The sequence below is a fragment of the Theobroma cacao genome, chromosome 7 (genome assembly GCF_053813885.1).
Source record: "Theobroma cacao isolate CCN51 chromosome 7, ASM5381388v1, whole genome shotgun sequence".
NCBI classification, from domain to species: domain Eukaryota; kingdom Viridiplantae; phylum Streptophyta; class Magnoliopsida; order Malvales; family Malvaceae; genus Theobroma; species Theobroma cacao.
Genome location: NC_142645.1, coordinates 16,134,518 through 16,150,397, shown reverse-complemented (window position 1 = coordinate 16,150,397; position 15,880 = coordinate 16,134,518). Strand labels below are relative to the sequence as shown.

The window sequence follows — 15,880 nt, the reverse complement described above, 5'->3', positions numbered from 1 at the left end:
AAAATTGTAGGAGTTATGTGAGAAAAAGTAAAAAAAAAAAAGAGAGAGAGAAAGTAAGGATGCATGGATCAAAAGCATTTCATGAGTTTGAAAACTAGGGAGTATGGAGTTAGATTTGTTTTCGGGCTTAGGTTTAGTATTTGCTTTAAAATATTTTGTATTCTTTATGTTTATAATGAATTTTTAATAATATATATATATCATTAGTGCTTGTTGAATTTAATATATATATATATATATATATATATATATATATATATATTCTTTCATTAGTGCTTGTTGAATTATGACAAAAGACATGGCACGATTAAACCCTGACAGTAGACTATGGAAATGGTGGAAGACATTTCAGCATGTGGATTCTTTAAAGGAGGTGATAGGCAATGTATGTTGATTTTTTGGCAAAGGAATGAGAAAGGAAAGAGAGTCTTTAATATGACTCTATAGATATAAAGTGAGTCTTAATCTTTAGAATTAAGATATAGATGTAATCTCTATGTGATTTAATGGGATTCATATTTGGCTTTTAAGCTCATATGATTAAAATTGTATAGCATAATAAGATATTTGCCATTGCCTTCAGATTTACATTGAGTCAACATGAATAATTTTTTTTAAATAAAAGAAATATTTATTGAAAACTGTGAACTAATGGGTCTAATTCTTTTTATATATATTTTGCTCTTCCAAAACATTATACTCATTAGAAATTTAGAAGTAGTGTTTTACATTGATCCTTCCATTAGTTCGACAGCTTCCATATAAACATTCATTTCTTCAAGTAATTACTTATTTTCTCTATGAAAACACAGCTGCTTGCTTGAAAAGAAGTATGTAAGGCACTAAGCAACTAGAAGTACAATTCCTGGCCTAAGTCATGGTTCACTTTTTGTCTATGGAAATGCAATCTCTTTTTATAACCAATTTGATTTCATGTGTCACTTTTCTTAAGATGCACTAGCCTAATCACACCCATATACATGAGTAAAATAAAACAAAGGCATTTACTTGGTTAATTGATTTTTAGCCATCTTGATGGAAATAATAACTCAAAAACTAAAGGAAAATATCATCAAAAACAGGGGCCAAAGCCTTTACCCTTTATATAGTTGATGCTTCTTCCAACTTTTATCACATAGTCTTTGAAGTGATGGCCTTGGAGTAGTAATGTCTTCTTCTTATAATTACTAGCCATTATACAATAATGGGAAATTTTTTAATTAAACTTTTATATAATATATTCCCTCTGTTTAAATTACGTGCACCTCAATAAGTTAAATGTTGAGGTAAGTAAATTATCAAAAATTATTCAGTGAACTGTAGGAGGAGTTTGAAAACTCCATCAATAAGATTACAAAGTAACCACATGTCTTATTAAAGTATACTAGAATTTGACCTAGCAAGTCTTGTTAATTGCGGCCCACCACCCACACAAGTCATTAGTGATGTGGTTTGTCCAAGGCCAAATCCCATAACAACCTGCCCATAATAACCCACCCAGTCCATGCGACCCATCAAAAACAAACCTCATAAGAGCCTTCTTATGCATCCACGTGTCTACTAATTAGGTCGACACATGGCGTTGTTTGGGAGCCTTTTTGAGGTTTCCTTTTATATTAGGTTATAGATATTATTAAATTAAAAGTTAATATGATGGATAAAAACATTTGTGGTGATATTCTTACTTCGTTTGTGGAACTTAACAACTAAACTAGTAGTGAATAATATAATAGTCCTACAAAAAATATGAATAAAAAATATGAATTTTTTATTCCATAAGGCATCACGTGACTCTAGACAAATGCACTTATTTGCACTAGATTAATATTTACTATTTCCCCATATTAGTTTCAAAAAAACAAATTTATAACATTTTGTCATGACATAAATATATAAAAAAATGCATATAATATATCATTGAAAAGCTAATAAAAAAATAAAACATATCTATAGCAGATTTATACATAATAAATCATATATTGGTAATTTAAATTAAACACAATCATGTTGGGTCATAAACTAAAACATGCTTTCAAAATATACAACACATATACATATTTAATGCATCAATGAAAAGAATGAAAGCAAGCCAAAACCTACTTTGATATCATTGTTGGGAGGTGGGACTATCTTTTTGGATGAATTTTCCATTCCCTGATTAAGGAAGCTTGCTTTAAGAATCCTCTTTCATGTACACAACAATCTTTTCACTCTCATTGTTATGAAGCGGCTATTAAAGTCCTCAACAAGGAATTATGTTGCTTCCAGAAGTAATAGACCTTGAAGCTAGACGAGTAACAAGAAGAAAAGGAGCAGGTACTGAATATAGCTTTTTATGTGTACCTATTTTTAACAAAGTAAGTAAATAGGTGGCTGCTTCGAGGGAGCCAAAGAACCTCCAAATACTAATAATTGAATCAAAAAGAGATGCTCATATTGGTGGAATGCCTTAACAATTTATAACAATGACTTTAGCTAACCTTTTTAAATTTCTAACAAGTAATGAAATTATCTCAAAAAAATCTACAACTACTCCATTTATTTCTCAACAACTCAAGACTAGTCAAACTACTAGCTGGACACGTTTCTTTTACTCTTTCAAAATAACTTCAATAGGTAAGCTAGTACGTGACATTCCTTCCCCCTAAAGAACACCTTTTCCTCAAGAGCCATATCTAGAAATCTTAACTAAAGTTCCTGAAGGTCCTCCCAAGTAACATTAGCTGAAGAAAGGCCCTGCCATTGAACTAATACTTCATTTCTTCCTTTTTTTTCTTTTGATGATGAAGAACTACTTGTGGTGACAAAATAATGGGTCCGTCATCTACTGGAACAGTCTGTAGAGAGGCTGTCACATTTACATTAGTTCCCATCTTTTTCATAAGCATGAAAACGTGAAACACAGGATGAAATTTTGAATTTTCTAGCAATTTGAGTTTATATGCCACTGCTCCAATTCTCGTAATAACTTCGAATGGCTCGTAATATCTTGGGGATAACTTAAGCTTTTTTCACAATGCTACTGAGATTTGGTGATAAGGCTGCAATTTAAGATAAACAAGATCCCTTATATTAAAGCTTCTCTTAGTTATATAGTCACCATAAAATTTTTTCATGTGTTGCTAGGCCATATTTATCTACTTTCTTAACTTCTGAATGACTTAGTTTTTGATCTGTAACTCTTGGTTTACAACTTCCACCTTTGAGGTGCCTAGAACATAGGATAATAATGTGGGAAGAGGTTTGCCATAAACAACTTCTTAAGGTGACTTTTTTATTGAAGAATGAACACTTGTATTATAGCAATACTCCACCCAAGGCATCCAATGAACCCACTCATGAGGTCTATGACTTGCGAAGCAATGTAGATACATTTCTACTGTTCTGTTAGTGGCTTCAATTTGCCATTCTGTTTCCAGATGGTAGGTTGAGCTGAAATTAAAATTTTTTCCTTGTAACTTAAAAAGCTCTCTCCAAAATACACTGGTGAAGATGGCATCCCTATCACACACAATACTTTTAAGCATTCCATATAATTTAAATATATGCTAAAAAATGACTTTAGCTATTGAAACAATACTATATGGATGTGAAATTGGAATAAAGTGAGCAAAATTATAGAACCTATCTATTACAACAAAAAGAAAAGACTTCCCATTTGATTTAAGAAGACCTTCCACAAAGTCCATGGATATGTTAGCCAAAACTTCAATCGGAATTAAGAGTGGATACAGCAATCCAGCAGGCTTAAGACTTTCAATCTTTTGTCTTTAACAAGTATCACAAGCCCTTATGTAGTCATGAATAGTCTTCCTCATGCCAGGCCAATAGAAAACTGATCTCACCCTTTCTAAAGTCTTATGGTAACCTTCATGAGTGCTTGAATGCATGTATTCCATTATCGTAGGCACCAAAGATGAATTAACATCCAAATAAATTTTACCTTTAAAGTAAAGTGTACCTTCCTTATATTCCCAAGGACTTACAACTTATCCTTCTTGGTATAACTACACTAGACGTTGCAAAATGTGATTATTTTGCACCTTTTCTTTAATTCTCTTAAACCAAAGTGGGATTGGAGAAGATATTGTAGCCAACTCCCTTTACTCATGCCTTCGAAACAATGCATCTGCAATGAGGTTCTCTCTCCTTTTTATATATTCTATGAGAAAGTCAAATCCCATCAGTTTAGCTAACAAATTTTCTTGAGCTCTTGTAACAATTTTTTGTTCCCATAAATATTTTAGGCTTCGTTGATCTGTCCGAACAATAAACTTTCTTCCCAGTAAGTATGGCCTCCATTTTTTTACTGCAATAATTAAAGCCACATCTCTTTTTCATAAATAGACAAAAATAAATTTTTACCTCCAATGCTTGGCCGAAGAAAGCAATAGGCCATTGATTTTGCTTAAGAACTCCCTAATGCCTATTCCAGATGCATCACATTTGACTATGAAAGGTCGCTTAAAGTTAGGAATAACTAATACCAGTGCTTGGGTCATAGCACTCTTAAGTTGCTCAAATGCCCCTTCAGCTTGGGAAGTCTATTGAAAATTGTCCTTCTTCAGTAATTGAGTCAATGGTCCAGCTATTTTACCATAATACTTGATAAATTTATGATAGAAACCCATAAGTCCTAAAAATCCTCTAAATGCCTTAACTATATTATGCTTTGACCATTTAAGCGTGGTTGCAATTTTATCTAGATCCACTACTACCCCTCCTTCAGACATAACATGACCCAAGTATTTCACTTCCTATTGAGCAATGCAACATTTCTCCTTCTTGACAAAAAAACCTATGAGTCCTCAGAATTTTGAATGCAAGATCAAGATGCTTCGTATGATCATTCCATGAATTGCTATAAATCAAAATGCCAGCAAAAAAATACTAAACTAAACTTTCGAAGGTAAAGCTAAAACACTTCATTCATTAGAGACTGAAATGTTGACAGGGCATTCGAAAGTCCAAATGGCATTACCAAAAGTTCATAATGGCCTTCATGAGTTCTAAAAGCTGTCTTCGGAATGTCATGAGGATGCATACGATTTTGATGATACTCAAATTTCAAGTCTAATTTAGTAAAGCACTTGGCACTTTGAAGCTCATCGAGTAGCTTGTCAATAGCTAGTATGGGAAACTTATCTTTCACTGTACTCTGATTCAACCCTCTGTAATCAATACAAAGCCTTCAAGAGCCATCATGTTTCCTTACCAACAACACAGAGGATGAATATGGGCTTTGACTTAGATGAACTATCTTGGATGCAAGCATGTTAGCTACTAGCCTTTCAATCTCACCTTCTAAAAGTGGGGGTATTGAGAAGGTCGTACGCAAATAGGTCCGCTACTAGGCTTTAAAATAATTTTACGATCATGAAACCTTCGAGGTTGCAAACCAGCATGTTCCTTAAAAAGGTCTTGAAAATTATGCAAACTTCTCTCTAAATCTAAATTAACAATTTCTTGGTGAGTATGAGGTCCAAAATTACCTTTTTTTTGCTTAATCATGAAATTGATCTGTAGTAGCACCCTTTTCTTCTCCCTTTTTAGGATTTTTGCCAATTGATGCTCATCCACCCATCTATTTACATGTGGCACCAACCTTTTTAGATTCACATCTTTCCCCTTCAACTTAAAGTGCATGGTTAACATAGAAAAAGTCCCACAAAATTGGTCCTAGCGTCCTTATCCATTGCGCTCCCAAAACTACATCACAACCTTCCAAGGGTAATAAATAAAAATCTATTATGAGTAGAATACCTTAAATTTCTATAGAAATTCTTTTACAACTTGTCTCCATTTGCAACTACAACCTCTAGCTTCCCTTGCATACGTGGTTTGAGTCCCATTCTGGTTGCCATCTTATGGTCCATGATGTTATGAGTACTTCCTAAGTCTACTAGTGTCAAAATTTGCTTCTAGCCTATTCTACCATGGACTTTTATGGTTTGCGAGCCTCAGATCCCTTTTATAGCATGGATAGAAACTTTTGGTATTTCATCCTCATTCTCCAATTCCATATCAACATCATCATCATCAGACCAGCTCCTTTCAATCAAAAAAAGTTTTTTGCATTAATGTTTAGGCAAAATTTTTCATTACAGTTAAAGGAAAGATCTTTATCTCACCTATCTTTTAGCTTTTTTGGACTGAGCCTCTTGATGGGCATGGAGTTTGACTTTGGCTTTGTAGCTTGGGTTACCCCCGTCTTGTGTGTGCCCTATTGTGTATGGCGTCTAAATTGGTTTTGAGCTTTATACAATCTTGCTAAGCTAATTGCCACCAATATAGATTTTGGTTTGCAAGCTTGTACATCAACTTGGATGTTTTCTTTTAAACTGTTCATGAAACAACTAACTTGTTGAGCTTGAGTCAACCTTCTTGCACAAATCAATAGTCTCTTGAACTGGGTTTGATAGTTTTTGGCTGACCCAATTTGCTAAAACTTAGTAAAGTCACCAAAAAAATCCCAAAATTGGGTAGGACCATACTTGTTTTGTAGACTTTGTTTGAAGTTTTCCCAAGCTACAAAAAGAGTCTCTTCCTTCAATAGTTGATACCATAGCTGAGCATCTCCATCCAAGTTGAAAGAGGCAAATGACACTTTTTCCTTGTCTAAAGTTTGGTGATATTCAAAGAATTGCTCAACTTTGCAAATTCATCTGGTAGGATCATCAATATCATTATATCGAGGAAATTTGAGTTTCACAAATCTGTGTGTTGTTCAATTTTTTATCCACGCAAGCATACATATCGCAAAGATAATATAATGATGAGTAAAGTGTCAATCCCATAGGGAATTGAATTAATTCTTACTATTAATTACTAAAATTACACACCTTAATTTTATCCAAATACTAAAAATTGAATTAAAAGCAAACCTTAAAAACTAAAACTACTCTAAATTTACTTAGCAAAATTACTTTTCTAAACTTGATTGACTTTTAGACCTAAAATTATGATTGTGAGACCTTGATCAAGGGTAATTTCGTTATTTCCTTACCAAACACATAAAAGTAAGATTTTAAACAATATTATGGCCTAAGTAGGCCTAAGGCATAAATGAATGATGAAAATATGGGTAAAATGACAAGGAAACAAAAATTTTGATGATTTTCATAACAGGGGCAAAATGGTCATTTTTCACCTCAGGTTAGAATTTTAAGTTTTCATGAACCCGAGCATGTCTAGACCATTATGGACCTTATCTCAGTGTCAAAAGAACAAAAAGAGTGCATAAAAGATTGGAGGAGAATAAGTTAATTTGTGGATGGGTAATTTGGTAATTTCAAGGGAATGGATAAGCTTGGACTATAAATATCTTCTCCTTCTAGCAGCTTCTTGAATTTCTAGTAGCTTGTCTTCTTCTTCTTCTTCTTCCATCTCATGTTGCTTCCAACCTCTATGGAAGCTTGATATGGAGTTTGCATAATTTTCTTTGTCTAGCTCTAGTTTTCATACCCTTGAGCCCTTTTGACTAGAACCCTTGTATTCTTTCACTCTCTCACTTCAAAACCCTTGAAAAATCTTATTTCCATACTTTCTCTCACTAGTTGGGCATTCTAGAAAGAGAAAGAGAGAATTACACCATTTGTTTGGAAGCTATTAGAAAAGAATTCAATTACAAAGAAACCCTAGGGTGAGTGCTGAACTAAGCTTGATTTTTAGCTATGAATAATGGCTAGTAGTTGGGATTATGAACTATTTTATTGTTGAGTATGTTCAATCATTTTATAGTGATTAAGATAGTGAACATAGATAGCCATTTAAAATGGCAATTGAAAGCTAGTTAAGAGATAGCTTTTAGGGTTTATAGTATATGAATTAACATAATGGTGATGTTAATGTGATGGTAGGTTTCAAGGAAGCCCCATCATCCCATTTGGACAATTAGGGGAATTAGAGTCAGCGAAAGGCTCAACAATATACCGGTGAGTGGACTTGCATTTCAAACTTGTTTTGGGGGAATGTGAATGATTTTATCCAACTTGTCTTTGAAAATGTACCTTGGGAACAAGCCTTTGGTGAAGTGATTTTATATTGTGAAAATGTGTTTTACAACATTTTATGTGTTATCACAATATGATAACATGCATGATATGCATTCGGTTCTTCTGTGCATGTTGATGTGGACCCGACTATGTGTGAGTAGAAGTGCACATAAGCCGTTGCTGACCTAGCTATGTGCGGTGGGAGTGCACTAAGCTGCTGCTGACTCGGCTATGTGCAAGTGAGAGTGAGCATAAGCCGTTGCATATGAGATGATGATGATGGGAGGGTGTACATGATGATTGATATATATATATATATATATATATATACATATATGGTATATGGTTGTAATGCAAAAATGTGAACATTTGATTTGTTGAAATTTGGGAGTTTGCATGTGTTACATGTTGCTTTTGTTATTTGGCAGGATGGCTTTGTTTTAAGGGAAAAAGGAAACCTTTTTTCTTGATGTTCTGGTTCTCACTGCAGCGAGAAACTCTCGGGTTTTAAAGGGTTGGCTGGCCAAAAATTCGCTGTAGCGAAAATTGATTCTCGTTGCATTGAGAAAGGTATTGTAACTTCTCGCTGCAGCGAGAAACTTTCTGTTTTATGACCAAAATCTCGCTGCAACGAGATTCGATCTCACTACAACGAAAAAGTTTCTGTTTTTCACCTTATTTTGATCAATTATTGCCCTATTTTCCACTTCTTTGCTACCATATTTGAGCATGGATTTCCAACATTAAGGAATAAATGAATTAAGCTTAATATGAGGAGGTTTGGTGAGAAACCCTCGGTTAGTTGATAATTTAAATCAAGTGTCACTGCAGCAAAAATTCATTCTCGGTGCAGTGAGGACCCGTCGTTTATTTGACCTGATTTGCATGAATGCTATTAAAGTTTTCACTCTCCAAATCCTTTGTTGAATATAGACCCTTTCATAAAGTTATTTACTCATGTGGGGTTTACATGAGGGGTTTTAATAAGAACAAAAACAAATTGCATTGTTTTGAAAAAGAATGCATCATGATTTCATTAAACATCCTTATGGTATGCTTGTTCCTTTCTTGTTCACTCATTGGGTTTATACTCATCGTTTTCAACTTCATGTTTTCAGATCACGAGACAGCCGGTAACTAGGACGAGGTGTCCTCGTAAACTTGTATCCATCTTTTGGTAGGTGTCTCGGCATTCAGTAGCTATACATTCGTCCGAGTCCTTCTGTTGGAAGTCGAGTATTCTTTTGTTAGGTATAGACAAACCTAATGTAAATTATTAAGATACATGTTGTAGATAATGTATATACACTTGTTGAGTATGCCAGTATGAGGTGGCAAATGTTTAATATTATTTTGATCCTAAGTTATGAAATGTGACTTAGCAGTTTATGATGGAATGATGAACATGTTAGATTAATAGGCTTGCTTGGGCTTAGTGGACTACGTCTATTGGGCCCTTACGCCGGTCATGGCCCGGAATTTGGGTCATGACAATGATATCCCTCAATACTTCATCTAATTATTATTTCTCTCTTTTATATTAGTTTAATGGATTAAGTTGCTAACCTAGAGTCTTAAATTATTTACAAGTCTCTGTCGAGTTTTTCATAAAAATATATCTCTTCATTAATTTACTATATGTCAATGCAAATTAAATTAAAGATAGATTCACTAAGTTTGTGCTCTAATTTTGGCTAAGTATGGCTTATAAGTGGATGTCTACCTTGTATGCCAATCAAACCACCTAATCAACTAAGTGTATTTGATCATATGCTATTCTATTCAAGGTCTACCAAAATCTCCTTTGTCAAGGTTTAATCTAAGTTTCCAATTCAATCTAATTGTTGAGTAGGCAACTAGAAGCATTAAGAATAGAATAAAATAAACAACATAAATCTATCAAACATAAGCAAAAGAGAGATGAATAAATCAGACTACATATTGAGTTCAATCATAATCTTAGATAATTAAATTGGCTCCCCATCAAGTCACACATCACCAGCAAATAAAGTTTAAACATTAAAAACAAAACCAAGAAAATAAGAGAATAACAAAAAGATGGAAAAAAACCAAGAATTGTAATCTTGATCTCCAAATCTACTTGAATTCTTTAAATTTTTCTCAGCTTCAATGACTTTACAGCTTGATTCTTAGCTTTCAATCCGGTGTTTTGTTATCTTTGGAAAGGTTGTTTTTATAGAGCTTTGAAGTTAGGACAAGTTGGGTGAAGAAAGAAGTCAATTCCAATTAGGATTTCCTCATTAGATTCCATGGGCCACAGCCTTGACCAATTAATTAACATAAATTGTAATTGCTCTAAGACTACTACAGTATGATAATTCTATTTTATAGAATTATTCTACTCCCATTTTGTTATTAAATATTAGCTAAGTCCTCAATTTTCAATTGTTATTTTTTTTATTTTTAGTAGTTTTTATAATTAGGGTACTTTAAGTTAGTTATTTTAATTTTATGTTTTTCTTGTTAATTTGGTTATTATTTATTGGTTTTTATTTCTTTTGTAGGATTAAAGGTGATTGGGCTTAATTTTTGGAAAGTAAGGTGTAGACAGACTCAAAAATCTGTTTGCATATACTTTGGTATTTTGGCCATATCTCGAGCTACAGAACTCCAAAAGATGTGATTCTTTGACCAGTGGAAATTTAAGAGACAAAGCTACAACGTTTATGAGGGTTACTTTGCACAGTTCTGCTTTGAAGATAGAGAAAATTGTGTTGGAAAATGGCTAGATGTACTGTACTCAGAATGAAAATTTGTAAAGACTGATAATTGATTTTTGGGCCTTTCATTACACTTTTAAGCCCAATTAAACCCTAGGTCAGCTGAAGGAACTTTAGGTTAAGTCTATTAGTATAAACAGGATATGTTTAATAACTTTAGGGGCAGAACTTTTGAGATATTCAAGAAAGTAGAAGTTGAGGCTGAAACTTAGAGATCAAGTCGGCAATAATTGTTTTGTGTTCTTCCTTAGCTTTTAATTTTCTTGTTACCTTCAATGGTTAAATTTATTATAATGTTATTTGTTTTTACAATTATGCGTGGCTAAATTTTCTTTTTCTAGGATTGCAATTGAACTCACATGTAGGCTAAATTTTTAAATCTCTTTCTTACTTATTTTAATGGGATTTGAATTGTTTATTTCAATTTGTTCTTACTGCTTTTAATTGTCTGATCACCAATTAAATTGATCTTGAAACCTAAACAAACTTGGGAAAGGGAGTTTAGAGTAGACTAAAATTGGGATAGCATATGATCAAATTAATTGATTTGCTTATAGGATAGGGATATACCTATAGGCCGTATGTAGCCAGATTATAGCCTGAACTTAATGAGTCTGTTTTAATTTCAAATCACATAGGGATATAGTGTTTTGGTTAAAATAGATATTTTTATAGGTTGAGTCGGGAGACCCTTATAAATAATTTAGGACTCTAGGTTAGCAATTCAACCCATTGAAATAAGTTAAGTAAGAGAGGTAAGAATTAGATGAAGTGTGAGGGATATTGTTATCCTAGGCTTTTTTGATTTGATATTTTCTCAAGTTATTATTTTGATTTTTCTTGTTGGTTTTAATTTTAGTTTTATTTAATTATTTAATTTTGATTATTTGGATAAGAATCAATTGTTCTAATTTTAGTACTTAGTAAAGTTTTAGATTAATTCTCTGTGGGATTGATACCCTGCTTGCTAATATACTATCTATTCGATACGTATACTTGCGTAGTAGGATTTTAACTGACAAGTTTTTGGTGCCGTTGTCGGGGACTTATTTCTAGAATTTTTACTACTACTAATACCAAGCAATTTGGTCTTACTTCAAATTTTATTTTTTTGTTTTAATTTTAGATTTTGTTTAGCTTGCAGATATCTTTGGTCATTGTATGCAAAGAAGAGACAACTTGAATCTTGTTCCTTTTGATCCAGAGATAGAAAGAACTTTTAGAAGACGTCAAAGGGAGAATTTACAAGTTGAAGCTTTAAATCAGACAATGGCTGAGGATAACATTAATAATGGTAATAATGCCATTAATGTGGTTCCCGAAGCAAATAGAGCATTGCGAGATTATGCAGTTCCTCTGTTGCAAGGTTTGCACCAAAGCATTAGGAGACCTTCCATCAATGCGAATAATTTTGAAATTAAACCAGCTTATATTCAGATGATTCAGTCTTCAGTCCAATTTGGTGGGTTACCTAGTGATGATCTTAATACCCATTTAGTAAATTTCCTGGAGATTTGCGATACTTTTAAATACAATGGAGTAACTGATGATGCTATTAGATTGAGACTGTTTCCATTCTCTCTAAGGGATAAAGCAAAAAGCTGGCTTAATTCACTACCTAATGGGTCTATCACTACATGGGAGGAATTGGCTCAAAAGTTTCTTGCAATGTTCTTTCCGCCTGCAAAGTTGAGAAACGATATCACCTCATTCACACAATTTGATGGTGAGTCCTTGTATGAAGCTTGGGAGAGGTTTAAAGAACTACAGCAAAGATGTCCACATCATGGGCTTCCTGATTGGCTGCAAGTTCAAACATTCTACAATGTGCTGATTGGGTCGATTAAAACCACAATTGATGCTGCTGCTGGTGGGGCATTGATGAGTAAGAATGTGGCAGATGCTTATAATTTGTTAGAAGATATGGCTTCAAATAATTATCAATGGCCTTTAGAAAGGTCGGGTTCAAGAAAAGCTGTTGGAGCCTATGAAATTGATGCAATGAGCAACTTAACCGCGCAAATGGCTACATTGTCCAAGAAGATTGACACAATGGGAGTTCATGCAGTTCAAAATTCAATTTGTGAGATGTGTGGGGATGGTCATTCAAATGATCATTATCCATAGAATTCTGAATCAGTCCAGTTTATGGGGAACTTTAACAGATAGCAGAACAACCCATATTCTAATACTTATAATCCTGGTTGGAGAAACCATCCCAATTTTTCATGGAATAACAATGCAGGGCCTTCAAATCTAAAACCCAATATGCCTCCGGGATTTCAACAACAAGTTAGACCACCAATTCCTGAAAAGAAGACCCAAATGGAAGAAGTTCTTTTGCAGTATATATCCAAGAATGATGCGATAATTCAAAGCTTTGGAGCATCCTTGAGAAATCTTGAAACCCAAATGGGACAGCTTGCAAATTCCATCAATAATAGACCTCAAGGTTCTCTACCTAGCGACACACAAATCAATCCTAAAGGTAAGGAACAATGCCAAGCAATCACTTTAAGGAGTGCAAATGAGATTGAAGGGGTGAATGAAGAATTAGATGAACCTAAGAATGAAGTTGTTGATAAGGAAATAATGTATGAAAAAGAGAGTGAAGTCAAAAAGAAAGATGATGTCAAGGCTGAAAATCATGGAACTTCTCAAGTCATCTATCCTCCACCACCTTTTCCCCAAAGACTCCAAAAACAAAAGCTTGAAAAGCAATTTCAGAAGTTCATTGATGTCTTCAAGAAATTACACATTAATATTCCTTTTACTGAAGCCTTGGAACAAATGCCCAGTTATGTCAAATTCTTAAAGGACATCCTCTCCAAAAAGAGAAAGCTAGGTGAGTTTGAAACTGTCTCCCTTACAGAAGAGTGTAGTGCAATTCTCCAAAACAAGCTGCCACCAAAACTCAAAGATCCAGGTAGTTTCACAATCCCTTGCACTATTGGTAATTTATTTTTTGCGAAAGCTTTAAGTGATTTAGGTGCAAGTATCAATTTAATGCCTTGGTCAATTTTTGAGAAACTTGGTTTGGGTGAATGCAAACCCACTTCTGTAACTTTGCAATTGGTTTATCGTTCTTATGTGTACCCAAGGCGAATTATTGAAGATGTTCTTGTCAAAGTAGATAAATTTATTTTTCCAATTGATTTTATAATTCTTGACATGGAAAAAGATAGGCAAATTCCAATCATTCTTGGGAGGCCATTCTTAGCAACTGCTAGGGCTTTGATTGATGTTGAAAATGGTGAGCTCACTTTGAGAGTTCAAGACCAACAGGTAACATTTAATATTTTCAAAGCTTTAAAATTGCCTGTGACATCTGAAGACTGTTTTTCTGTGAGTGTAGTGAATAATTTGACACACGATGTTTTCATAGAAGAAAATCCCAATGATCCTCTTGAAGCATGTTTAGTTGCTAACTCTGATAGGGATGATGATGAGTTTATTGAATATTCAAAATTGTTGAATGCTCACTCCAGATTTAGAACTAATCATCAATTTGAGTCTTTATATATTTCAGCTTCTTTGGTGCCAATTTCTAAGCCTTCCATTGAGGAGCCACCTACTTTGGAACTCAAACCTCTGCCAGCACACTTGAGGTATGCTTTTCTTGGAAAATCTTCCACTCTTCCGGTTATTATTTCTGATGCTCTTACTAGATTGCAAGATGAGAAGTTATTGAGAACACTTAGAGAATTCAAGAAAGCAATAGGGTGGACCATAGCTAATATTAAGGGAATTAGCCCTTCTATTTGCATGCATAAAATTCTTCCTAAGAAAGATCACAAAGCCACAATTGAACAACAAAGAAGATTGAATCCCATCATGAAGGAAGTGGTCAAGAAGGAAATCATCAAGTGGTTGGATGCCAGAATAATTTACCCTATCTCTGATAGCTCATGGGTAAGTCTAGTTCAATGTGTTCCTAAGAAAGGAGGAATGATTGTGGTGGCTAATGACAATAATGAGCTCATTCCAACAAGAACAGTGATTGGATGGAGAGTGTGCATGGACTACCGCAAGCTCAACAAAGCTACAAGGAAAGATTAGTTCCCCCTTCCATTCATTGATCAAATGTTAGATCGCTTGGCTGGTAAGGAATATTATTGTTTTCAAGATGGTTATTCTGGCTATAACTAAATTGCTATTGCTCCTGAAGATCAGGAAAAGACAACATTTACATGTCCTTATGGCACCTTTGCTTTTAGAAGAATGCCATTTGGATTATGTAATGCACCTGCCACCTTTCAACGATGCATGATGGCCATATTCATCGACATGGTGGAAAAATGTTTAGAGGTATTTATGGATGATTTCTCAGTTTTTGGAAATAATTTTGATGATTGTCTTTTAAATCTTGCTAGGGTACTCAAAAGGTACGAAGAGACAAATTTGGTGCTCAATTAAGAGAAATGTCACTTCATGGTGCGAGAAGGCATTGTTCTTGGGCACAAGATCCTAGTAATGGCATTGAGGTAGATAAAGCAAAAATTGAAGCAATTGAGAAATTACCACCTCTAATAAATGTCAAAGGTATTAGAAGTTTTCTTGGTCATGCTGGTTTTTCTAAAAGATTTATTAAGGACTTTTCAAAAATTTCTAAACCGCTTTGCAATTTATTGGAGAAAGATGTGCCATTTAAGTTTGATAATGAATGTCTTGTTGCTTTTGATGAATTGAAGAAAAGATTAATATTTGCACCTATCATAATTAGTCCCGATTAGACTCTTCCTTTTGAGCTAATGTGTGATGAAAGTGATTATGTGGTGGGAGCTATTTTGGGACAAAGGAAGGATAAAATCTTCCATTCCATCTATTATGCTAGCAAAACTTTGAACGAGGCTCAGAAAAATTATACCACCATAGGAAAAGAGCTCTTGGCTGTGGTTTTTTCTTTTGACAAATTTTTCTCCTATCTCGTGGGGACAAAGGGGATAGTGTACACTGATCACTCAACTATCAAGTATTTGACTGCCAAGAAGGATGCCAAGCCAAGATTGATAAGGTGGATCCTCTTACTTCAAGAATTTGATCTTGAGATTCGTGATAGAAAAGGAATAGAAAATCAAGTTGCAGACCACCTCTCAAGATTAGAAATTGAAGCTCAAGGTAAGGATTCGACCTTAATCAAAAAGA

At 34.1% G+C, this 15,880-nt stretch overlaps 1 non-coding gene and 1 pseudogene across 1 annotated transcript; one reads left to right on the top strand and one right to left on the bottom strand.

The window, feature by feature from the left end:
* The first annotated feature begins 12,004 nt into the window (after window positions 1-12,004).
* LOC148761751 (uncharacterized) lies at window positions 12,005-15,151 on the top strand (annotated as a pseudogene).
* On the bottom strand, window positions 12,422-12,528 carry LOC148761752 (small nucleolar RNA R71). The gene has a single exon (XR_016027772.1). It is a non-coding gene; the product is annotated as a small nucleolar RNA R71 (small nucleolar RNA).
* Window positions 15,152-15,880: the final 729 nt, after the last annotated feature.